The 26306-nt window shown below is 49.3% G+C and overlaps 1 protein-coding gene across 1 annotated transcript in view; it reads left to right on the forward strand.

Moving 5' to 3' along the window:
* Nucleotides 1-17283: 17283 nt before the first annotated feature.
* LOC147096575 (uncharacterized) overlaps nt 17284-26306 on the forward strand; it is a 31425-nt gene continuing 22402 nt past the window's right edge. Inside the window, exon 1 of the mRNA XM_085975379.1 lies at nt 17284-17393. The gene's annotated coding sequence lies outside the window, so the exon portion shown is untranslated. The remainder of the gene's footprint in view (nt 17394-26306) is intronic.

The following is a 26306-nucleotide window of genomic DNA, read 5'->3' on the forward strand; positions in this document are numbered from 1 at the left end:
GGTATATTAAAGACGGACAACTGGTCTGGATGTGAGAAAGTCAAACTTTATTAGACTAAAAAAAACTACACCACACGATTACAGTAATCACTGAAAAATTGCTTAAATAGGGGAAGGCAGAAGGCAAAACGAGGGATAAATGGCTACATTGTTAATTAAACAATCTTAGCAATTTCCCCTAAATTACCACCTTCTAACTCCTTACTAGGTTGCCTTGCTGAGGAGTCAGAAATCTGCTCACCTGCGGTCCAAGGAAATAAGAAAGAGAGAGCTAGCTTCTGAGGAGCTATCTTTATATCCTGCGAGCTCCTGCTGTTTGGCACTGAAAGGGTCTGTGTGCAAAATTCGCGCCAAAAAGTTCGAATACACAAGAGAAAGGCCATGATTGGCTAACTCAAACAGGCTTGGAAGGGTTTGAATGTGTCTTTGTTCTGGGGCCGAAATGTTCCCGCCCACAGCCGGAGCCCTCTGGCTAAAACAAAAGGGATACAACTGCCCTATTAGTCATAGAGTCATACAGCACGGATAGAGGCCCTTCGGCCCATCGTGTCCACGCCGGCCATCAAGCCCTGTCTAATCTAATCCCATATTCCAGCATTTGGCCCGTAGCCTTGTATGCTATGGCATTTCAAGTGCTCATCCAAATGCTTCTTAAATGTTGTGAGGGTTCCTGCCTCCACAACCCTTTCAGGCAGTGAGTTCCAGACTCCAACCACCCTCTGGGTGAAAAAGTCCTTTCTCAAATCCCCTCTAAACCTCCTGCCCTTTACCTTGAATCTATGCCCCCTAGTTATTGACCCCTCTACTAAGGGAAAAAGCTCCTCAGTATCCATCCTATCTATGCCCCTCATAATTTTGTACACCTCAATCATGTCCCCCCTCAGCCTCCTCTGCTCCAAGGAAAACAAACCCAATCTGCCCAGTCTCTCTTCATAGCTGAAGCGCTCCAGCCCTGGTAACATCCTGGTGAACCTCCTCTGCACCCTCTCTAATGCGATCACATCCTTCCTGTAGTGTGGCGACCAGAACTGCACACAGTATTCCAGCTGTGGCCTAACCAGTGTTTTATACAGCTCCATCATAACCTCCTTGCTCTTATATTCAATGCCTCGGCTGTTGTCTGAGTAATGGGTGATTCAAACCCATTCAATTCTTAAACTGTTCCCTATCAAAGTCCTTTCCGTAGTTTCGGTTTGTCTCGTTGTGTGTAAGGGATTTTGAATGGGGTTGGATTACTATGTAAACAGAAACCCATTCATTGTGATCACTGCTCAAGTGGTTTAATCCCTTATGGCAACAAGACAGCAGTCTCAGTAAATAAACATCGATTGTCAGCAGGGAAGGGAAAATCCTGTTTTTGATTGACAGAATCTGGCTGCCACTGCTTGACCCTCCCACTTTTCACAGACACCCACGAGCTGCGAGCTGTTATTCCAAGCCCCATTGTCCTGGCCATGCTTTCTGACGGCCATTTTTAAACCCCTTTGCAATTTACCAAACTCCAGGGAAGTTTTATTAATAAAATGTACTGTCTTGAAGTGTGCAAATTTTTCCACGAAGTTTCTCGATTCCGCTGTTGTTCACATGCTGTCCAGCTCAACACAGCCTTTTGCGGTTCTGGGCACCTTTTAAAACATTGTCCAACCCAGAGACAATTTCCACGATGTAGATTAATATCTCCAGTAGCTTCGGGGTTGAGGGATTTTTTGTGAACCCCTACATTCATCCCTTTGGATACTTCCTACTTGCTTGTAGTATCCACTCGAAGAAGTGAGCAAAATTTTCTGACCCCCGACAAACAACCATCCCCTGTATTTACCTAATAGCTACCTACCACTGATCCCCTGACCCGTCTATTCCCCTCAAATTCGAGAAAAACCGAACAGTAGGCATCTACAGATACGTCAGTTTACAAAAAGGCATCTCATACCCCTGCATCACTTGTTACATCATAACATATTACAAAATGTTGCAATCTTCGTTATACAATGTAATCAAAATGATCCCAAGCACGGACAGGATCCTACACCTCTGCAGAGCTTGGAACTGTAACACAAAATACAAGAATCTCCATTAAACATTTAAAATAAACCCCCAACCATCACGTGCCAATGATGGGTCACGTAATTCGAGTGGGTATTGCTCCTCCCACCCGGGCAGTAAATGTTCCTTCCACCCCCCCCCCTTTAATGGTCTTAAACTTAAAAACACAGAGAATGGATTTTACACAACAGTCTGATCCGCCAGCCCCGAACCGTTCCCTTGTCCCTTTGTGGAGGCGGGTATGCCTCATGATTCATAGACGGAGACCGGAGAGTATGGGATTGTGACTCCCAGTCCCTCGCCCTCCCATCTTCCCTCAACTGGCTGGAGAGAATGATGGGTGCCTGTGTGGCGGCTCTCACTGGCCCCACACTCAAACTTGGATCCCAGATCCGGCCACCCACTCATCCCTCCCAGCCACACTTACATTCCAACTTTGCCCCTGGGCCCCGGGTGAGTTCCTCCCTTCCCTGAACGCACCCATGCGACTCTTGGTTCTCCCCCTCCCCTTTACAATCTTTCCCAGGCCATCATCACCCACTCCCGGGGAACGCAGCCCTATTTGACAAGGAGCCCGCGCTTCCCCACCATGAATCCCCAATAGCGAGGTCTCCCGCAAGCGAAATTCGGTCAGGATAGTGCTGGGTTGGGGCCATGTCCCACCCAGCTGGGACCATCTCTTTTGCGTAGGATGAGTAGGCAAGTTCTTCCGGACCCTGTCCGGTTTTCCCGAAGGCTACTGCGGGGTCTCCTCCTGGATTCGTCCAGTGGCGAGGCGATCCCCAACATTCTGTATCCATATCTTCATTCGATGCCCAGCTCAGGCTGGGCGAACAGGGCTACTCCTTGGTCCACTCTCCTGTAAAAGAACTTAAAAGGACATGCAGCCAGGTCTCTCACTGACCTGCTGCCTTAGGTGGAGACATGGTCGAGTCCCTCGACCTCGGACCAAAATAAAAGCATTCGGCACACTCAAACTTAGGCCTAGAAATTGGTTATAGCCTCCAGTGGGGTACTGGAGATGGCGCAGGGCTAATTTTTAGCGCCATTTGAAAATTAGCGCCATCTACCATGATATTGGGTTGTAGCACGCCTAAAAAGTGATCATGGCGCTAATTCTGGCATTGCACGGTCGACTTAAGGTGCTAACATGGTGGCGCTACCGAATATTGGGGCGGCTGGGTGCAGTCAGTCATCGATGATCACGAGAAAGTCAGTAGCCGGCCAGTTCTTAAAGGGGAACCTTTACAGGCACCGACAGAGATGTCCTGCACCGTATGCGTGGCAGAAGATCATCCTGAAGCAGTTGGAACAGCTCAGTCAGTACTTCCTAATGGAATAGGAGCCTTCTGACAAACTGCTCCTCCGACATGTTTTTGTAGTGGAAGTGGTCTCTGAAAACCCTCGCTGTGTAAGGCATGGTGTGGCGACGTCTTTTGGACCTCCTCTGTCTGCCCACTCCTGGGCCTCTCTCCATCCGTCTCTGTGCACTCTAAAAATGCCCCAGCAGAAGCAGGTTCCCTTCCAAAGCAGCCCCCATCATACCAGTGAATAAGGGACCTTTTAAATGTCTTACCAGCAGCTAGGTGCTGCTCACAGGGCCAAAGATCCTCTGGCGCCGCTGGGTCAATGGCTGTAAGGATCTCCCAATGCAGAAGCGCCACAAGATGTAGGCACCCAACAGATTGTGCTCACAGAAGGGCTGACCTTCTCACAGCAGTGGTGTCCCCTTTAAATAGCACCACTGGATGGCGAGAGTGCCTTGGTAACGTTCCCTTGAGCTGTCACTAATAGTGCCAGGCGCTAAAAGTTCTGGCGCTACCCAATTTTCAGCGGGGGCATTAAAGAGGCATTGCACCTTGAAATTACGTCATGGCCAGCGTGCGCCCTTGGGCGCACGCTAGGATTTAGCGCCAGCGCTAAACCCATAGCCAATATGGGACGTGGTGCTAAACTCCCTGCGACCCGCCTGAAATTGCTTATAGCCCCTTTTAATGCTTTTTTTGGCGCTAATCGGTGGCGCTATCAACCGAATTTCTAGGCCTTAAACTTTAAAACCTACTAGTTATATCAAAACTTAAAATTCAAGCACCTTACAAACAAGCTATACAATGTAAATTATCACAAAGCTATAATACAAATGCCGCCCATCTCCGGACAGCCAGGCTAATCTCTGGCACTGTCGCAGATTACTGCTGCCTGCAGCGAAGCTGGACTGCCTCCTGCTTCCGGTCCCTTGCAGCTTATGGCTGCTGATTGGGGACCTCTGTGATCTGTTTCCTCCCGGGCTCGGGAGATTGCTCTCCGTGGCAGGTACTCTGGTGACCATCTTTTCTTGGGCTTGCGGACCCGCTGAGACCTTCCGAGGGGCGGCTCTGTGGGGGAAACTTTGGCTGGTGTACCCTGAGCCTGAGTCGCAGCCCTAGCTGGCTGGGATACTTCTCCCCCTGGTGCAAACAGCCCGGATGGTATAATATGCCTGGCAGCCTGCCGGCACTCCGGATTTGTCTCCTCTTCCCTACCCACCCCTGTACTGGGGGCAGGTATTCCCTCACCACCTGCTGCTGGTGGCTGAAAATCTTCTTCCCCAGGTCCAAAACCTGGTGCCCGCTCCTTCCCTATGTCCCCTGCAAGAGGGATTGCTATCCCTGCCTCCCCAGGGTCCCAAATCATGTGGGGGACCACTCTAGAAGTGGGCTGGGAAGCTTGTTCCTTTAAACAGGCGACTGCGCCTGCGCGAATCTTTTCCCCGCAGTCCCCCTGCAGAGGCTGTGAAAGCTCTGTACTCAAACAAGCGTCTGCGCCTGCGCAAACCTCCTCCCCGGCGTCCCACGGCAGAGGCTGTGAAGCCTCTGTCTTCAAACAGGCGACTGTGCCTGCGCGGGAAAACCGAAGAGGAGCCACTGGGTTTATAGGCTCGGGAACTGCGCCTGCGCGAATCTTTTCCCCGCAGTCTCGCTGCAGAGGCTGTGAAACCTCTGTCTTTAAACAGATGTCTGCTCCTGCGTGGGAAAACCGAGGAGCTGCTGCTGGGGTCCCGCAGGCAACTGCGCCGGCGCATACAATCTCTCTAAAAAGGGTAGGAAGAACCGTTGGGTCTTCCAAGCAGGCTACTGCCCCTGCGTGTATAGATTGGGAAACAGGGACCTTTAAACGGCCGACTGTGCCTGCGCGCTCGGCCTCACAGAGAAAAAGACTCGCTTTGGGTTCCGTGTCCGCGACTGCGCCTGTGCGAACCTGGTCTTGGGAAACCTCTCCTCCCAGGCGCGTGACTGCTCCTGCATGGGAAAACTGAGGAAGAGCTGCTTGGGTCACGGGCTGGGGAACTGCGCCCGCGCAAACCTGGTATTGAGAAACCTCTCCCCTCAAGCGCGCAACCACACCTGCGCAAACCCAGTGTTGGCAAATCTCTCCTCTCAGGCGCGCGACTGTGCCTGCGTGGGAAAACTGAGTAAGAGCTGCTTGGGCCACGGGCTGGGGAACCACACCTCTGTGAACCTGGTCTTAGGAAACCTCTCCCCTCAGGCACGCGACTGCCCCTGCGCGAACATCTCGTTCAAAAGTCTAGGGAATTCCTGTCTCCAGACCAGCGACTGAGCATGCGTGGGCAGTCTTTCCATGAATGGACTTGCAGCAGTCTGCAGATTTCTAATCTCAGGTTGCTGTTTCTCTGTTTCTGAGCCACATAACTTGTTCAAATTTAAGCTTTAGCCAAAACTTAGATCCCACTGGGGCAGGGAAGTGTCCCAATTTGTGGGCTGGACAACTTTTCCCTGGAAACAAGCCACAGCACCTATCTTTACAGGCTGTGAACTTGAACTTGCCTTGTCAGATTTATACAATTTACCTGATTTTCCCTGTGTCCCATCCCTGCCTGTAATCGCTGCCACTGGCCCGGACTCATATGGGTCCCAGAAAGTGCCTCCACGTGCATGCTCCTTGACCAGCAAATCGGCCAGTCATTGTGGGGAGACAGAGGTGGGCGAGGGGGCTGCAGCACCACTGATAGCTGCTACCTTTCCCTGATTGGCCCTGAGGAGAGAATTTAACGATTCCAGGACGGACTTGACTGTATCGGGAGGAGTTTCTGTCTCTGCCTTCTGAGTTGGGGCTGCGGGGGTCCTGGCTTTATTGTCTCTCCCAGGCTTTTTACAATACCTGCGCCAATGGCCATCCTCCCCGCACCTGTAACAAGTGACCTTGTTCTGGGAGGGACAGCTCCCCTCCTGGCGCCACTCTTTCTTGTAAAGTGCCCCAGGTATAACCTCGTGGACCTTACCCTGTTGCTCGGGGGTCCCACTATTCCTCCCGTTCCTATATGCTACCGTGAGCTGCCGGATTACAGTCTCTTTGGTTACTTGGGGGTCTCGGTGGTCAAACCAAGTATCAGCCTTTACTTTTATCTGGGGTAGGCAATTGGACACCAGGCAATGAAGCCATTGGGTCCGCTGCCGCTCGTTCAGTTGTGCACTACTTTGTCCCACTGTACAGGCGCTGTTGTAGACGGGCCACAGCTTGTCTGCAAATGCTTGTGGGTCTCCCCTTCCTTCTGCAGGTTTTTCCCTACGCGATCAAATGGATTGCCGTCGTTCGCACCCATGGCTTCCAGTATTTCCTCCTTCAGGTCCTCAAAACCCTTCTGCCCTGTCTTAGCCTCATCTGAAAGGGTCTGATAGAGCTTGCTAAAATAGATAAGGGAGAACTAGTGGATGTGGTGTATTTGGGCTTTCAGAAGGCTTTCGATAAGGTTCCACATAAGAGATTAGCGTGCAAAATTAAGGCACATGGGATTGGGGGCAAGGTATTGACTTGGATAGAGAACTGGTTGGCGGACAGAAAGCAAAGAGTTGGAATAAACGGGTCATTTTCCGAGTGGCAGGCAGTGACTAGTGGGGTACCGCAAGGATCGGTCCTAGGACCCCAGCTGTTCACAATATCTATTAATGATCTGGACGAGGGAATTGGATGTAATATCTCCAAATTTGCAGACGACACAAAGCTGGGTGGGAGGGTATGCTGTGAGGAGGATGTCGTGAAACTCCAGTACGATTTGGACAGGTTGGGTGATTGGGCAGAAACATGGCAGATGCACTATAGCGTGAATAAATGTGAGGTTATCCACTTTGGTGGCAAAAACAGGAAGGCAGATTATTATTTGAATGTCAATAGATTGGGAGAAGGGGAAGTGCAAAGAGACCTGGGTGTTATTGTGCACCAGTCGCTGAAGGTAAGCATGCAGGTGCAGCAGGCAGTTAAGAAGGCAAATGGTATGTTGGCCTTCGTAGCAAGTGGGTTCGAGTACAAGAACAAGGATGTCTTGCTGCAGCTGTACAGGGCCTTGGTGAGACCGCACCTTGAGTATTGTGTGCAGTTTTGGTCGCCTTACCTGAGGAAGGACGTTCTTGCCATGGAGGGAGTGCAGCGAAGATTCACCAGGCTGATACCTGGGATGGCAGGAATGACGTACGAGGAGAGATTGCGTCGATTGGGATTATACTCACTGGAGTTTAGAAGATTGAGAGGGGATCTCATCGAAACCTATAAAATCCTGTCAGGTCTGGACAGACTAGATGTAGAAAGGATGTTTCTGATGGCCGGGGAGTCCAGAACCAGGGGTCATAGTCTAAGGATAAGGGGTAAGCCATTTAGGACTGAAATGAGGAGGAATTTCTTCACCCAGAGAGTGGTGAACCTGTGGAATTCTGTGCCACAGAGGGCGGTGGAGGCCAGTTCATTAAATATATTCAAGAAAGAGTTGGATATATTTCTTGAGGCTAAAGGGATCAAGGGATATGGGGAGAAGGCAGGGACAGGGTACTGAATTTGGATGATCAGCCATGATCTCATTGAATGGCGGAGCAGGCTCGAGGGGACGAATGGCCTACTCCTGCTCCTATCTTCTATGTTTCTATCCACAGAGAAAAGCAACATTTTGGCTTTCTCTTCATCATCACAGCCGTTAGCACCGGCTGCCAGTTCTACTTGTTGGAAGTGCATTGAGGGGTCTCCCTTTTCAGAGAGCATGGGAATATGTTTCTCCAGGCCTCGGAGCTGTTGGGTATCATAGGGTACCAGATAGGTATGCTGAACATCCCCTGGGTTAGTATCGCTCATGGGCGGACTGTACTTCTGTTGTCGGAGGTGGTACACTGGTCCTGGTCCCCGCCTGCCTAGCGGGACCTGCTGGCGTTCTCCTAGCACCCCATTGTCCACCCCTTCTTGCTGCCAGAGTTCCTCAAAACCCGGAGCGGCGGGCTGCTGTCCTGGGATCTCTAATTCCCTAGCCAGCCTTTCCCTGGGTGTTGCCTGTGGGGCGGTTTGATTTGTGCTGCTGGTAGAATCCAGCTGACCTGCCTTTGTGCCGATCAGGCAAATCATCCCCCTAGCTCCTTTTAAAGCCATGTTAAGGCTTTCTATCTCTGCCCTACAGGGGCCATGATCTGCTTCACTAAACCTTTGGTCGCAGGCCAGCATATAAGCTGCTGTAACCTCTGAGATGAGGTGGACATTTTCTTCCCGCAGCCTCATCTCGCTATCTCTGGCCTCAGTGGCTTCCTGCACAAGGCGCTCTATCTCTGCCTGGCATTTTTCCAACTCTGACTCCCGATTCTTGGTCTCTGTCACCTGCTCCTGCTTCGTCATCTCACCCTTCTTAACCCAGCCACCTATACTATAATAGGTCAGCTTACACACTGCTGCTAACATCTGCAGGGCTACCCACAGACTGAAAGCAAGAAAAGCAAGAGCTGATGCTTTCTCCAGATCCAGACCATATATCATATCAAAAACTGCCTCCAGTCCTGCCGTGGTCGCCAATTTGTAGGGGGCTTCTTTTCTGCGGTTTACGGTAATTTACCTGGTCAGCAGCCTTTGCCTGCACTGTGACCAATTCCAATCTTTTACCTGGTTTACGGTAATTCTCCTGGTCAGGCAGCCTTTTGCCACTGCACCTCTAACCAATCCCAAACAGCGGATTCGAATCGCTAAACCTGACCTTCCAGTTCTAACTGGAGGAACTTATAAATAATGATATTAAAGATGGACAACTGGTCTGGATATGAGAAAGTCCAACTTTATATTAAACTAAAGAAAACTACACCACAGGATTACAGTAATTAATGAAAAATTGCTTAAATAGGGGAAGGCAGATGGCAAAATGAGGGATGAATGGCTACAATGTTAATTAAACAATCTTAGCAATTTCCCCTAAATTACCACCCTCTAACTCCTTACTAGATTGCCTTGCTGAGGAGTGAGAAACCTGCTCACCTGCAGTCCAAGGAAATAGGAGGGAGAGATAGCTTCTCAGGAGCTATCATTATATCCTGCGAACTCCTGCTGTTTGGCACTGAAAAGGTCTGTGTGCAAAATTCGCGCCAAAAAGTTCGAATACACAAGAGAAATGCCATGGTTGGCTGACTCAAACAGGCTTGGAGGGGTTTGGATGTGTCTTCGTTCTGGGGCCGAAATGTTCCCGCCCACATCCGGAGCCCTCTGGCTAAAACAAAAAGGGATACAACTGCCCTATTGTCTGAGTAATGGGGTGATTCAAACCCATTCAATTCTTAAACTGTTCCCTATCAAAGTGCAAAAACACTGAATGAATATTTTACATCAGTCTTTACAGTAGAAGACACTAAGAATATCCCAACACTGGACAAACAGGGGGCTAAAGGGGGGGGGGGGGGGGGGAGGAGCTAAACACGATCAAAATCACTAAGGAAGTGGTACTCGGTAAAATAATGGGACTCAAGGCGGATAAACCACCTGGACCTGATGGCTTACATCCTAGGGTCTTGAGGGAAGTGGCGGTAGGGATTGTGGATGCATTGGTAATAATTTTCCAAAACTCCCTGGACTTGGCAAAGGTCCCGGCAGTCTGGAAAACTGCTAATGTAACACCTTTATTTAAAAAGGGCAGTAGACAGAAGGCTGGAAACTATAGACCGGTTAGCCTAACATCTGTGGTAGGTAAAATTTTGGAGTCCATTATTAAGGAGACAGTAACAGGACATTTGGATAATAATTTAATAGGACAAAGTCAGCATGGTTTTATGAAGGGGAAGTCATGTTTGACAAATTTGCTGGAGTTCCTTGAGGAAGTAACATATAGGGTGGATAAAGGGGAACCAGTGGACGTAGTGTATTTAGACTTCCAAAAGGCATTTGACAAGGTGCCACACAAAAGATTATTGCTTAAGATAAAAAAAATCACAGGATTGGGGGTAATATTCTGGCATGGATAGAGGATTGGCTATCTAACAGAAGGCAGAGAGTTGGGATAAATGGTTCATTCTCAGACTGGCAATCAGTAACTAGTGGTGTTCCGCAGGGGTCAGTGCTGGGTCCCCAACGCTTTACAATCTATATTAACGATTTGGAGGAGGGGACCGAGTGTAACATATCAAAGTTTGCAGATGATACTAAGATGGGAGGGAAAGTAGTGAGTGAGGAGGACATAAAAAACCTGCAAGGGGACATAGACAGGCTAAGTAAGTGGGCAGAGATTTGGCAGATGGAATACAATACTGGAAAGTGTGAGGTTATGCACTTTGGCAGGAAAAATCGTAGAGCAAGTTATTATCTTAATGGCAAGAAACTTGAAAGTACTGAAGTACAAAGGGATCTGGGGGTCCTGGTGCACGAAACTCAAAAGGTTAGTATGCAGGTGCAGCAAGTGATTAAGAAGGCCAATGGAATGTTGGCTTTCATTGCTAGGGGGATAGAATATAAAAATAGGGAGGTATTGCTTCAGTTGTACAAGGTATTGGTGAGACCGCACCTGGAATACTGCGTACAGTTTTGGTGTCCATACTTAAGAAAGGACATACTTGCTCTCGAGTCAGTACAAAGAAGGTTCACTCGGTTAATCCCGGGGATGAGGGGATGGACATATGAGGAGAGGTTGAGTAGATTGGGACTCTACTCATTGGAGTTCAGAAGAATGAGAGGCGATCTTATTGAAACATATAAGATTGTGAAGGGGTTGGATCGGGTGGATGCGGGGAGGATGTTCCCGATGATGGGTGAAACTAGAACTAGGGGGCATAGTCTTAGAATAAGGGGCTGCTCTTTCAAAACTGAGATGAGGAGGAACTACTTCACTCAGAGGGTGGTAGGTCCATGGAATATGCTGCCCCAAAAAGCTGTAGAAGCTACATCATTACATAAATTTAAAACAGAAGTAGACAGTTTCCTAGAATTAAAAGGGAATTAAGGGTTACGGGGAGCGGGCAGGAATTTGGACATGAGTCTAGGTTCGGATCGGTCATGGCCCTGTGGGTAGCGGAGCGGGCCCAGGGGCCGTGTAGCCTGCTCCTGCTCCTATTTCGTGTGTCTAATTCTGTTAGATTCAGGAGATGGTTCTGTGATAGTGGATTTGAGGTTAGGATCAGATCAGCCATGATCTTATTGAATGGTGGAGCAGGCTTGAGGGGCCGATTGGCCTACTCCTGCTCCTATTTCTTATGTTCTTATGATTGTCAGCCGAGCAGACAGAGAGGGTAATGAGACTGTTGGATTGACAGGAACAGGGAAAATAGACTGTTGGATGGGCAGGCAGAGCATGAAATGAGGCTGTCGGATTCGCAGGCAGAGAGGGGAAAGACAATGTTGGATGGGCAGACAGACAGTGAAAAGAGCCTTTCGGGTGGGCAGACAGAGTGGGAAAATTTAGTGTCAGGCGGGCAGACGGAGAGGGAAAATGGGCTGTCAGATGGGCAGACAGAGAGGGAACCGCCACTGTCGTACAGGCAAAGACAGAGCAACAAGAGAATGTTGGATGGGCAGACAGAGGGAAAAGAGGCTGTCTGACGGGCAGAGAGAGGGAAACGGCACTGTCGTACAGGCAGACAGAGAGGGAAAAGAGAGTGTCAGAAGAGCAGACAGCAGTGTAAAATAGGCTGAAGGCTGGCCAGACAGAGAGGAAAATTAGACTGTCGGTTTGGCAGACAGAGAGGGAAAATAGACTGTTGGATGGGTAGACAGAGAGGGAAACGAGGCTGTTAGATTGGCAGGAAGAAAGGAAAAGATGCTGTCGGATTGGCACAGAGAGAGAAAAGTGGCTGATGGATTGGCAGAGAGATAGGGAAAATACACTGTTGGATGGTCAGACAGAGAGTGAAATGAGTTGTCGGATTGGCAGACAGAGAGGGAAAAGAGAATGTCGGATGGGCAGAGAGAGAGAGAAAGGAGCCTTTCGAATGGGCAGACAGGGAACATAAGAACATAAGAAATAGGAGCAGGAGTAGGCCAATCGGCCCCTCGAGCCTGCTCCGCCATTTAATAAGATCATGGCTGATCTGATCCTAACCGCCAATCTACTATCACAGAACCATCTACTGAATCTAACAGAATTAGACACATGAAATAGGAGCAGGAGCAGGCTACACGGCCCCTGGGCCCACTCCGCTACCCACAGGGCCATGACCGATCCGAACCTAGACTCATGTCCAAATTCCTGCCCGCTCCCCGTAACCCTTAATTCCCTTTAATTCTAGGAAACTGTCTATTTCTGTTTTAAATTTATGTAATGATGTAGCTTCTACAGCTTTTTGGGGCAGCATATTCCATGGACCTACCACCCTCTGAGTGAAGTAGTTCCTCCTCATCTCAGAATAAGGGGCTGCTCTTTCAAAACTAAGACTATGCCCCCTAGTTCTAGTTTCACCCATCATCGGGAACATCCTCCTCGCATCCACCCGATCCAACCCCTTCACAATCTTATATGTTTCAATAAGATCGCCTCTCATTCTTCTGAACTCCAATGAGTAGAGTCCCAATCTACTCAACCTCTCCTCATATGTCCATCCCCGGGATTAACCGAGTGAACCTTCTTTGTACTGACTCGAGAGCAAGTATGTCTTTTCTTAAGTATGGACACCAAAACTGTACGCAGTATTCCAGGTGCGGTCTCACCAATACCTTGTACAACTGAAGCAATACCTCCCTATCCTACCCAGCTCGCGCGTCAGACCATCGTAGTTTCCTTTATTTAAATTCAGGACCCTAGTCTCTGAGTCAACAACTTCATTCTCCATCTTAATGAAGAATTCTATCATATTATGGTCGATCTGACCCAAGGGGCCTCGTACAACAAGACTGTTAATTAATCCTTTCTCGTTACATAATACCTAGTCTAAGACGGCCTGATCTCTGGTTGGTTCCTCGACATATTGGTCCAGGAAACCATCCCGTAAACACTCCAGGAATTCCTCCTCCACAATATTGTTACTAATTTGGTTAGCCCAAATTAATGTATAATTTTGTATGCTTCAATGAGATCCCCTCTCATTCTTCTGAATTTAAGAGAATACAGGTCTAGTTTACTCAATCTCTTCTAATACAACAGTCCCGCCATCCCAGGATCTCGTGAACCTTTGTTGCACTCCCTCAATGGCAGGTATATCCTTCCTTAGGTAAGACGACCAAAATTGTACACTGTACTCCAGGTGTGGTCTCACCAAGGCCCTATATAATTGGAGGCAGCGTTGGTGGTACCCCTCCAGTGCTTTGAGGTGCACTGGAGAGGTACCACCAACGCTGCCTCCGCAAGATCCTGCAAATTCATTGGCAGCGTGGAAATGTGAATAAAATGGACGATGAATTGGCTTACAAAAATGGCTTCGCACAAGGAAAGTCTAGATTAGATTAAAGAACAGCCCCAGCTTTGCAAAGTGCAAAGCTAGCAGAAAAGAGAGACACCTGCCCCAGCCTGCGGCCAAGTGTTAACGAGCAATAAAGGTCACTGAAAGGGCTTAACTGCTAGCTAGAAGATGATTGACTAGCTATTGTGCGGTGCCCAATCACGATCCGGTACTTCAGGAAGGCATATGCAGCAGTGAGACAAGTCAGGACTTGCCCGCCAGACTGAAGACCAGATCATGGCCAAACTGAAAGGGCTTAAGTGATCCCCATTGGAGAACGCTTGTTGCCAGGGAAGTGATGTAATGACCCTTGTCCCACTGTATAAAAGGGGCTTCCCTACCGGTATTCGCTCTTAGCCAGAAGACATGTGGATCATCAAGAGAGTCAGACACCTCCCGGGGACGTAAATGCTGGCAACACGTGCCTAACCCGGTGTGACTCTCGGGACACGAATGTACTGTAAAAGACCTCAATATACTGTGTGACCACTGCGAACAGTTGGAAGTAATAAAATGTTGTTTTAACTCTCCGAACCCTCGAGCCTGAAATCATTCTTCGTACTACGGAACTCAAGACGAGGACCAGGAAAACCCGGTTCTAACAGCAGGATAGACGCACCAACGTCAGTGTTCGGACTCAGGCCAACATCCCCAGCATCGAAGCTTTGACCACGCTCGATCAGCTCCGAAGGACGGGTCACATTGTCCTCATGCCCGATAGAGCACTCCCAAAACAAGTGCTCTACTCGGAGCTCCGGCAAGGCAAGAGAGCCCCAGGTGGGCAGAGGAAACGCTTCAAGGACACCCTCAAAGCCTCCTTGAAAAGGTGCAATATCCCCACCGACACCTGGGAATCCCTGGCCCAAGACCGCACAAAGTGGAGAAGAAGCATCCGAGAAGGCGCCGAACACCTCGAGTCTCTTTGCCGGGAGCAAGCGGAAGCCAAGCGCAAGGAGCGCACGTCAACCCAAGCACCCCACCCACCCGCCCCTTCAACTGCCGTCTGCCCCACCTGCGTGAACTCATCAGTCACCTGAGAACTCATTTTTAATGTGTAAGCAAGTTATCCTCAGTTCCGAGGGACTGCCTAAGAAGAAGATATAATTGGAAATAACAATAGAAAATGCTGGAAAAACTCAGCAGGTCAGGCAACATCCGTGGACAGAAATTTGAGTTGACGTTTCGGGTCGAACCCTTCTTCAAAACTCTTCAAAGGATTCGACCCGAAACGTCAACTCAAATTTCTGTCCACAGATGTTGCCTGACCTGCTGAGTTTTTCCAGCATTTTCTGTTGTTATTTCGGATTTCCAACATCCGCAGTATTTTGCTATCGTACAAGATATAATTGGAGTAAGACTTCTTTACTCCTGTACTCAAATCCTCTTGTAATGAAGGCCAGCATACCATTTGCCTTCTTAACCGCCTTTCATGACCACCGGACGTCTCAAAGTGCTTTACAGCCAATGAAGTACTTTTGAAGTGTAGTCACTGTTGTAATGTGGGAAACGCGGCAGCCAATTTGCGCACAGCAAGCTCCCACAAACAGCAATGTGATAATGACCAGATAATCTGCTTTTTCGTCATTTTGATTGAGGGATAAATAGTGGGCTCTAAACACTGGGGATAACCTCTTCGAAATAGCACCACAGGATCTTTTACGTCCACCTGAGGGAGCAGACGGGGGCCTCGGTTTAACGTCTCATCCGTAAGACCGCTTATCCGAAACTGCAGCGCTCCTTCATTACTGCCCCTCCGACAGTGCGGCACTCCCTCAGTACTGCCCCTCCGACAGCGCGGCGCTCCCTCAGTACTGCCCCTCCGACAGTGCGGCGCTCCCTCAGCACTGTCCCTCTGACAGTGCAGCGCTCCCTCAGCACCGCACTGGAGTGTCAGCCTCGCTTTATATGCTCAAGTCCCTGGAGCGGGATTTGAACCCACAACCTTCTGACTCTGCTATCCACTGAGCCACAGCCGACTCCAGTCTTTTACACAGTTTCATCATAACTTCCTTGCTTTTGCACTCTACGCCTCTCCTAACGCAGGGGAGTTATGATGAACTGTTACAGTTTTTTTTGCAGAGTGACCCAGGCTGTCTGTAGGAAACAATTGTGCATTTCAAAGAAGCTTGTATTGTGAAGCTTGTGCCCCTTTGCCAGGCCCGCTGCCTGCAGCCCCTCTCCCAGATTCCAGCCCCAGCCCTGTGCTGACTGCGGCCCCTCTCTCAGATTCCAGCCCCAGCTCTGTGCTGACTGCGGCCCCTCTCCCAGATTCCAGCCCCAGCTCTGTGCTGACTGCGGCTCCTCTCCCAGATTCCAGCCCCAGCTCTGTGCTGACTGCGGCCCCTCTCCCAGATTCCAGCCCCAGCTCTGTGCTGACTGCGGCCCTTCTCCCAGATTCCAGCCCCAGCTCTGTGCTGCCTGCGGCCCCTCTCCCAGATTCCAGCCCCAGCTCTGTGCTGCCTGCGGCCGCTCTCCCAGATTCCAGCCCCAGCTCTGTGCTGCCTGCGGCCGCTCTCCCAGATTCCAGCCCCAGCCCTGTGCTGACTGCGGCCCCTCTCCCAGATTCCAGCCCCAGCCCTGTGCTGCCTGCGGCCCCTCTCCCAGATTCCAGCCCCAGCCCTGTGCTGCCTGCGGCCCCTCTCCCAGATTCCAGCCCCAGCCCTGTGCTGACTGCGGCCCCTCTCCCAGATTCCAGCCCCAGCCCTGTGCTGACTGCGGCCCTTCTCCCAGATTCCAGCCCCAGCCCTGTGCTGACTGCGGCCCTTCTCCCAGATTCCAGCCCCAGCTCTGTGCTGCCTGCAGCCTCTCTCCCAGATTCCAGCCCCAGCCCTGTGCTGACTGCGGCCCTTCTCCCAGATTCCAGCCCCAGCCCTGTGCTGCCTGCGGCCCCTCTCCCAGATTCCAGCCCCAGCCCTGTGCTGACTGCGGCCCCTCTCCCAGATTCCAGCCCCAGCTCTGTGCTGCCTGCGGCCCCTCTCCCAGATTCCAGCCCCAGCCCTGTGCTGACTGCGGCCCCTCTCCCAGATTCCAGCCCCAGCCCTGTGCTGACTGCGGCCCTTCTCCCAGATTCCAGCCCCAGCCCTGTGCTGCCTGCGGCCCCTCTCCCAGATTCCAGCCCCAGCTCTGTGCTGCCTGCGGCCCCTCTCCCAGATTCCAGCCCCAGCTCTGTGCTGCCTGCGGCCCCTCTCCCAGATTCCAGCCCCAGCTCTGTGCTGCCTGCGGCCCCTCTCCCAGATTCCAGCCCCAGCTCTGTGCTGCCTGAGCTGCTCTCACCTGGGGACAGCGCGTCACAATCGGCCCCAGCGCACCTGAGCCGGAGAGGAGGCCCCGCCTCCTTGCCGCGCCGCCATTGCTTGGAGGACCAGGCCGCCCAGTTCAGTCCTCCCAGCTCAGCCCTCGTCCTATTGGTCAGAGCTCCCGTCAGTCACAGGCCGGGCCTCCATCCACCTGATTAGACCTCTTCCTGTGATGACGTCAGAACCCGGCCCCAGCCTCAGCGCCGGGAGGGAAGGTCCCGCCCCCTAGCCGCGCCACCATTGGTTGGAGGACCAGGCCGCCCAGTTCAGTCCTCCCAGGTGAGCCCTCTTCCTATTGGTCAGCACGCCCGTCATTCAGAATCACATTGCTCCGGCTCACTCCGCCCACCCGCGCAGCTCAATCCGCTCCATTCGGAGTCCGCCGAGGTCCCGATCGCTCGACTCTCAGGTTTGGTTTTTCTCGTATTTTACTTTATAATCTCGCTCTCCGCTCCCCACTCACCTCGATTTAAATCGATTCCCCAACACTTTACCCCGGCCGCTGATTTCGCCTCTTCCCCGGGCCCGGCCTTCCTGCTGCTCCCCGAAGGCCCCGCACAGGCGCACTGGCAGCCTCGTGTTGTCGTGAGAGGCCGAATGAGCATGCGTGGTCCCGCCTCTCCACATTTAAAGGGACACCCACCCGCTCCACATTTAAAGGGACTCCCACCCCCTCCACATTTAAAGGGACACCCACCCCCTCTACATTTAAAGGGACACCCTCCCCCTCCACATTTAAAGGGACACCCACCCCCTCCACATTTAAAGGGACACCCACCCCCTCCACATTTAGAGGGACACCCGCCCCCCCACATTTAAAGGGACATCCACTCCCTCCACATTTAAAGGGACACCCACCCCTCCACATTTAAAGGGACACCCACCCCTCCACATTTAAAGGGACACCCACCCCTTCACATTTAAACGGACTCCCACCCCTCCACATTTAATAGGGACACCCACCCCCTCCAATTTTAAAGGGACACCCATCCCCTTCACATTCAAAGGGACTCCCACGCCCTCCACATTTAAAGGGACACCCACCCACCCACATTTAAAGGGACACCCACCCCTCCACATTTAAAGGGACACCCATCCCCTCCACATTTAAAGGGACTCCCACCCCCTCCACATTTAAAGGGACACCCACCACCCTCCACATTTAAAGGGACGCCCACCCCCCCCCCACAGTTAAAGGGACACCCACCCCCTCCACATTTAAAGGAACATCCACCCCCTCCACATTTAAAGGGACTCCCTCCCCCCCCCACTCATGTCCTGTACTGTGGAGGAGGAATTCCTGGAGTGTTTACGGGATGGTTTCCTGGACCAATATGTCGAGGAACCAACCAGAGATCAGGCCATCTTAGACTGGGTATTATGTAACGAGAAATGATTAATTTGCAATCTTGTTGTACAAGGCCCCTTGGGTCGGAGTGATCATAATATGATCGAATTCTTCATTAAGATGGAGAATGAAGTAGTTGACTCAGAGACTAGGGTCCTAAATTTAAATAAAGGAAACTACGATGGTCTGAGGAGCGAGTTGGCTAGGATTGATTGGGGAATGTCACTCAAAGGGTTGACGGTGGATAGGCAATGGCAAACATTCAAAGACCGCATGGATGAACTACAGAAGTTGTTCATCCCAGTTTGGCACAAAAATTGAACAAAAAAGGTGACTCAACCATGGCTAACAAGGGAAATTAGGGATAGCATAAGATCCAAGGAGAGGACATATAAATTGGCCAGAAAAAGCAGTAAACCTGAGGATTGGGAGCAGTTTAGGATTCAACAAAGGAGGACAAAGGGATTAATTATGAAGGGGAAAATAGAATATGAGAGTAAGCTTGCAGGGAACATAAAAACTCACTGTAAAAGCTTTTATAGATATGTGAAGAGAAAAAGAACATAAGAAGTAGGAGCAGAAGTAGACCATACGGCCCCTCGGGCCTGCTCCGCCATTCAATAGGATCATGGCTGATCCGAACCTAGTCTCATATCCACTTCCCTGCCCGCTCCCCATAACCCCAATTCCCTTATCAGTTAGGAAACTGTCTATCTCCGTTTTAAATTTATTTAATGTCGCAGCTTCCACAGCTATCTGAGGTAGCAAATTCCATAGATTTACCACCCTCTGAGTGAAGAAGTTTCTCATCATCTCAGTTTTGAAAGGGCAGTCCCTTATTCTGAGATTATGCCCCCTAGTTCTAGTCTCACCCATCAGTGAAAACATCCTCCCCGCATCCACCTGATCAAGCCCCCTCACAATCTTATAGGTTTCAATAAGGTCGCCTCTCATTCTTCTGAACTCCAATGAGTAGAGGCCCAACCTACTCAACCTTTCCTCATAAGTCAACCCCCTCATCTCCGGAATCAACCGAGTGAACCTTCTCTGAACTGCCTCGAGAGCAAGTATATCTTTTCTTAAATATGGAAACCAAGACTGTACGCAGTATTCCAGGTGTGGCCTCACCAGTACCCTGTATAACTGAAGCAAGACTTCCCTGTTTTTATACTCCATCCCCCTTGCAATAAAAGCCAAGATTCCATTGGCCTTCCTGATCACCTGCTGTACCTGCATACTAACCTTCTGTGTTTCATGTACCAGGACCCCTAGATCCCTTTGTACTGTAGCACTTTGCAGGTCGTTTCCATTTAGATAATAACTTGCTCTTTGATTTTTTTCTGCCAAAGTGCATAACCTCACACTTTCCAACATTATATTCCATCTGCCAAATTTCTGCCCACTCACTTAGCCTGTCTATGTCCTTTTGCAGGTTTTTTATGTCCTCCTCACTCACTGCTTTCCCTCCCATCTTTGTATCATCGGCAAACTTGGATATGTTGCACTCGGTCCCCTCCTCCAAATCGTTAATATAGATTGTAAAGAGTTGGGGTCCCAGCACTGACCCCTGCGGAACACCACTAGTTACTGATTGCCAACCCGAGAATGAACCATTTATCCCAACTCTCTGTTTTCTGTTAGATAGCCAATCTTCCACCCATGCCAGTATATTACCCCCAATCCTGTGATTTTTTATCTTGTGCAGTAATCTTTTGTGTGGCACCTTGTCAAATGCCTTTTGGATGTCCAAATACACTACATCCACTGGTTCCCCTTTATCCACCCTGTTTGTTACATCCTCAAAGAATTCGAGCAAATTTGTCAAACATGACTTCCCCTTTATAAAACCACGCTGACTCTGTCCAATTAAATTATGTTTATCTAAATGTCCTGTTACTGTTTCCTTAATAATGGACTCCAACATTTTACCAACCACAGATGTTAGGCTAACTGTCCTATAGTTTCCAGCCTTTTGTCTACCTCCCTTTTTAAATAAGGGCGTTACATTAGCAGTTTTCCAATCTGCTAGGACCTTGCCTGAATCCAGGGAGTTTTGGAAAATTACCACCAATGCATCCGCAATCCCCACCGCTACCTCTCTCAAGACCCTAGGATGTAACCCATCAGGTCCGGGGGATTTATCCACCTTAAGTCCCATTATCTTACCGAGTACCATCTCCTTAGTCATTTTAATCGTGTTTAGCTCCTCCCCCCCCCCCATAGCCCCCTGTTTGTCCAGTGTTGGGATATTTTTAGTGTCCTCTAATGTAAAGACTGATACAAAATATTTGTTCAGCGTTTTTGCCATCTCCATGTTCCCCACTACTAATTTCCCAGTCTCGTCCTCTAAGGGACCAACATTCACTTTAGCCACCCTTTTTCTTTTTATATAACTGTAGAAACTCTTGCTATTTGTTTTTATATTTTCTGCTAGTTTACTTTCATAATCTATCTTCCCTTTCTTAATTAATCTTTTAGTTATTCTTTGCTGGCTTTTAAATGCTTCCCAATCTTCTATCCTCCCGCTAGATTTGGCTACTTTATATGCCCTTGTTTTCATAGAGTCATAGAGTTTTACAGCACAGAAAGAGGCCCTTCGGCCCATCGTGTCTGTGCCGCCCATCCATCCCTGTCCAGTCTAATCCCATTTTCCACCATTTGGTCCATAGCCTTGTATGCAATGGCATTTCAAGTGCTCATCCAAATGCTTCTTGAATGTTGTGAGGGTTCCTGCCTCTACCACCCTTTCAGGCATTGAGTTCCACATTCCAACCACCCTCTGGGTGAAAAAGTTCCTCCTCAAATCCCCTCTAAATCTCCTGCCCCTTACCCTGAATCTATGCCCCCTTGTTATTGACCCCCCCACTAAGGGGAAAAGTTCCTCTTTATCTACCCTATCTATGCCCCTCATCATTTTGTACACCTCAGTCAGGTCCCCCCTCAGCCTTCTCTGCTCCAAGGAAAACAACCCCAGCCTGTCCAGCCTCTCTTCATAGCTGAGGCGCTCCATCCCAGGTAACATCCTGGTGAATCTTCTCTGCACCCTCTCCAAAGCAATCACATCCTTCCTATAGTGAGGCGACCAGAACTGCACACAGTACTCCAGCTGTGGCCTCACCAGCGTTTTGTACAGCTCCATCATAACCTCCCTGCTCTTATATTCTATGCCTCGGCTAATGAAGGCAAGTATCCCATATGCCTTTTAACCACCTTATCTACCTGCTCCGCTGCCTTCAGGGATCTATGTACATGTACACCAAGGTCCCTCTGACCCTCTGTACTTCCTTGGGTCCTACCACTCATTGTGTATTCCCTTGCCTTATTTGTCCGTCAAAAATGCATCACCTCGCACTTTTCAGGGTTAAATTCCATTTGCCACTTTTCCGCCCATCTGACCAACCCGTTTATATCGTCCTGTAGCCGGAGGCTTTCCTCCTCGCAATTTACCACCCCACCAATTTTCGTGTCATCTGCGAACTTACTGATCATACCTTTTACATTCTCATCCAAATCATTTATGTAGATCACGAACAACAAGGGACCCAGCACCGATCCCTGAGGTACCCCACTGGACACAGGCTTCCAGTCACAAAAGCAACCTTCAACCATCACCCTCTGCCTCCTGCCACTCAGCCAGTTTAGGATCCAACGCGCCAAGGCACCCTGGATCCCATGGGCTCTTACCTTCTTAACCAGTCTCCTATGCGGGACTTTGTCAAAAGCTTTACTGAAGTCCATGTAAACCACATCCACAGCATTTCCCTCATCCACCCCACTAGTCACCCCCTCGAAAAATTCGATCAGATTTGTCAGACATGATTTACCCTTGACAAAGCCATGCTGACTATCCCCGATTAATCCTTGCCTCTCCAAGTGGAGATTAATTTTGTCCCTCAGAATTTTTTCCAATAATTTCCCCACCACAGATGTTAGACTCACTGGCCTGTAATTCCCTGCTACCCTTCTTGAATAATGGTACTACGTTAGCTGTTCTCCAGTCCTCTGGTACATCCCCTGTGGCCAGAGAGGTTCTGAAAATTAGTGTCAGAGCCCCTGCAATCTCCTCCTTTGCCTCCCACAGCAGCCTGGGATACATCTCGTCCGGGCCTGGGGATTTATCCACTTTTTGGCCTGCTAAAACCGCTAGCACCTCCTCCCTCTCGATGCTAATATGTTCAAGTATGTCACAGTCCCCTTGCCCGATTTCTATGTCTGCATCGTCTTTCTCCATAGTGAACACAGATGCAAAAAATTCATTTAAAACCCCGCCTACATCCTCTGGCTCTACACACAGATTGCCACTTTGGTCCCTAATGGGCCCTACCCTTTCCCTGGTTATCCTCTCGCCCTTAATATACTTATAAAACATCTTAGGATTTTCCTTTATTTTGCTCGCCAGTGTTATTTCATGGCCCCTCCTCGCCCTCCTAATTTCTTTTTTAAGTATGCCCCTGCACTTTTTATACTCCTCCAGGGCTTCCTCCGTCTTTAGTCTTTTGTAACTGCCAAAAGCCCCCCTTTTATTTCTAATGCATTTTTGTATATCCCTTGTCATCCAAGGTTCCCTTTGCTTGTTCCCTTTGCTCATACTTTATATGCCCTTGTTTTCAGTCGGATACTATCCTTTTTTACTTTACTTAGCCACAGATGGCTGTCTTTTCTTTTACGCCCCTTTTTCCTCAGTGGAATATATTTTTCTTGAAAGTTGTGAAATATCTCCTTGAATGTACACCACTGCTCATGTACCGTCTTACACCTTAATCTATTTCCTCAGTCCACTTTAGTCAACTCTGCTCTCATACCTTCATAGTCTCCTTTATTTAAGCTCAGTACGCTGGTTTGAGATCCGACTCTCTCACCCTCAAACTGAATTTGGAATTCAACCATATTATGGTCACTCATTCGAAGGGGATCCTTTACTAGGACATTTTTTATTAATCCTGTCTCATTACACAGGACCAGATCTAAGATTGCCTGCCCCCTGGTTGGTTCAGTTACAGACTGCTCAAGGAACCCGTCCCTAATGCACTCTATGAACTCTTCCTCGAAGCTGCCCTGCCCAATTTGATTTGTCCAGTCAATATGAAAGTTAAAATCTCCCATGATTATAGCTGTTCCCTTATTACAAGCCCCAACTATTTCCTGATTCATACTCCGACCAATAGAGTTGCAACTGTTAGGAGGCCTTTTGACTACGCCCACTAGTGACTTTTTCCCCTTATTATTAGAGTCATAGAGTCATAGAGTTTTACAGCACAGAAAGAGGCCCTTCGGCCCATCGTGTCTGCGCCGCCCATCCATCCCTGTCCAGTTTAATCCCATTTTCCAGCATTTGGTCCATAGCCTTGTATGCAATGGCATTTCAAGTGCTCATCCAAATGCTTCTTGAATGTTGTGAGGGTTCCTGCCTCTACCACCCTTTCAGGCATTGAGTTCCACATTCCAACCACCCTCTGGGTGAAGAAGTTCCTCCTCAAATCCCCTCTAAATCTCCTGCCCCTTACCCTGAATCTATGCCCCCTTGTTATTGACCCCCCTACTAAGGGGAAAAGTTCCTCTTTATCTACCCTATCTATGCCCCTCATCATTTTGTACACCTCAATCAGGTCCCCCCTCAGCCTTCTTTGCTCCAAGGAAAACAACCCCAGCCTGTCCAGCCTCTCTTCATAGCTGAGGCGCTCCATCCCAGGTAACATCCTGGTGAATCTTCTCTGCACCCTCTCCAAAGCAATCACATCCTTCCTATAGTGAGGCGACCAGAACTGCACACAGTACTCCAGCTGTGGCCTCACCAGCGTTTTGTACAGCTCCATCATAACCTCCCTGCTCTTATATTCTATGCCTCGGCTAATGAAGGCAAGTATCCCATATGCCTTTTTAACCACCTTATCTACCTGTTCCGCTGCCTTCAGGGATCTATGTACATGTACACCAAGGTCCCTCTGACCCTCTGTACTTCCTAGGGTCCTACCACTCATTGTGTATTCCCTTGCCTTATTTGTCCGTCCAAAATGCATCACCTCGCACTTTTCAGGGTTAAATTCCATTTGCCACTTTTCCGCCCATCTGACCAACCCGTTTATATCGTCCTGTAGCCTGAGGCTTTCCTCCTCGCAATTACCACCCCACCAATTTTCGTGTCATCTGCGAACTTACTGATCATACCTTTTACATTCTCATCCAAATCATTTATGTAGATCACAAACAACAAGGGACCCAGCACCGATCCCTGAGGTACCCCACTGGACACAGGCTTCCAGTCACAAAAGCACCTTCGACCATCACCCTCTGCCTCCTGCCACTCAGCCAGTTTAGGATCCAACGCGCCAAGGCACCCTGGATCCCATGGGCTCTTACCTTCTTGACCAGTCTCCTATGCGGGACTTTGTCAAAAGCTTTACTGAAGTCCATGTAAACCACATCCACAGCATTTCCCTCATCCACCCCCCTAGTCACCACCTCGAAAAATTCAATCAGATTTGTCAGACATGATTTACCCTTGACAAAGCCATGCTGACTATCCCCGATTAATCCTTGCCTCTCCAAGTGGAGACTAATTTTGTCCCTCAGAATTTTTTCCAATAATTTCCCTACCACAGATGTTAGGCTCACTGGCCTGTAATTACCTGGTTTATCCCTGCTACCCTTCTTGAATAATGGTACTACGTTAGCTGTTCTCCAGTCCTCTGGTACATCCCCTGTGGCCAGAGAGGTTCTGAAAATTAGTGTCAGAGCCCCTGCAATCTCCTCCTTTTCCTCCCACAGCAGCCTGGGATACATCTCGTCCGGGCCTGGGGATTTATCCACTTTTTGGCCTTCTAAAACTGCTAGCACCTCCTCCCTCTCGATGCTAATATGTTCAAGTATGTCACAGTCCCCTTGCCCGATTTCTATGTCTGCATCATCTTTCTCCATAGTGAACACAAATGCAAAAAATTCATTTAAAACCCCGCCTACCTCATCTGGCTCTACACACAGATTGCCACTTTGGTCCCTAATGGGCCCTACCCTTTCCCTGGTTATCCTCTTGCCCTTAATATACTTATAAAACATCTTAGGATTTTCCTTTATTTTGCTCGCCAATGTTATTTCATGGCCCCTCCTCGCCCTCCTAATTTCTTTTTTAAGTACGCCCCTGCACTTTTTATACTCCTCTAGGGCTTCTTCCGTCTTTAGTCTTTTGTAACTGCCAAAAGCCCCCCTTTTATTCCTAATGCATTTTTGTATATCCCTTGTCATCCAAGGTTCCCTTTGCTTGTTGGTCCCACCTTTGACCTTTACAGGAACATGTTGGCGTTGTACTCTCTCTATTTCCCTTCTGAAAGTCTCCCACTGTTTTGATGTGGATTTTCCTATAAGTAGCTGCTCCCAGTCCACTTTGGCCAGATCCTGCCTTATCATATTAAAATCGGCCTTCCCCCAATTTAGAACCCTTATTTCCGGGCCGTCTTTGTCCTTTTCCATGACCACCTTAAATCTCACCGAATTATGGTCACTGTCGCCAAAATGCTCTCCTACTGACACTTCCACCACTTGCCCGGCTACATTCCCTAGAATTAGGTCCAGTACCGCCCCCTCTCTTGTAGGACTTTCTACATGTTGGCTCAAAAAGCTCTCCTGGATGCACTTTAAGAATTCCGCACCCTCTAAGCCTTTCACACTCTGACTATCCCAATTTATATTGGGGAAGTTGAAATCCCCCACTATTATTACCCTATTATTTTCGCACTTTTCTGAGATTTGCCTACATATCTGTTCCTCTATCTCCCCCTGACTGTTTGGGGGCCTATAGTACACTCCCAGCAAAGTGCTTGCCCCTTTTTTGTTTTTAAGTTCTACCCATATGGCCTCATTAGAGGAACCCGCTAATATATCATCCCTCCTTACAGCAGTAATTGACTCCTTAATTAATATTGCAACACCCCCTCCCCTTTTACACCCCCCTCTGTCTCGCCTGAAGATTCTATACCCCGG

This window comes from Somniosus microcephalus, unplaced genomic scaffold (genome assembly GCF_052327205.1).
Source record: "Somniosus microcephalus isolate GS21.2 unplaced genomic scaffold, FLI_Smic_1.0 unresolved_chr1, whole genome shotgun sequence".
Taxonomy (NCBI): Eukaryota; Metazoa; Chordata; class Chondrichthyes; order Squaliformes; family Somniosidae; genus Somniosus; species Somniosus microcephalus.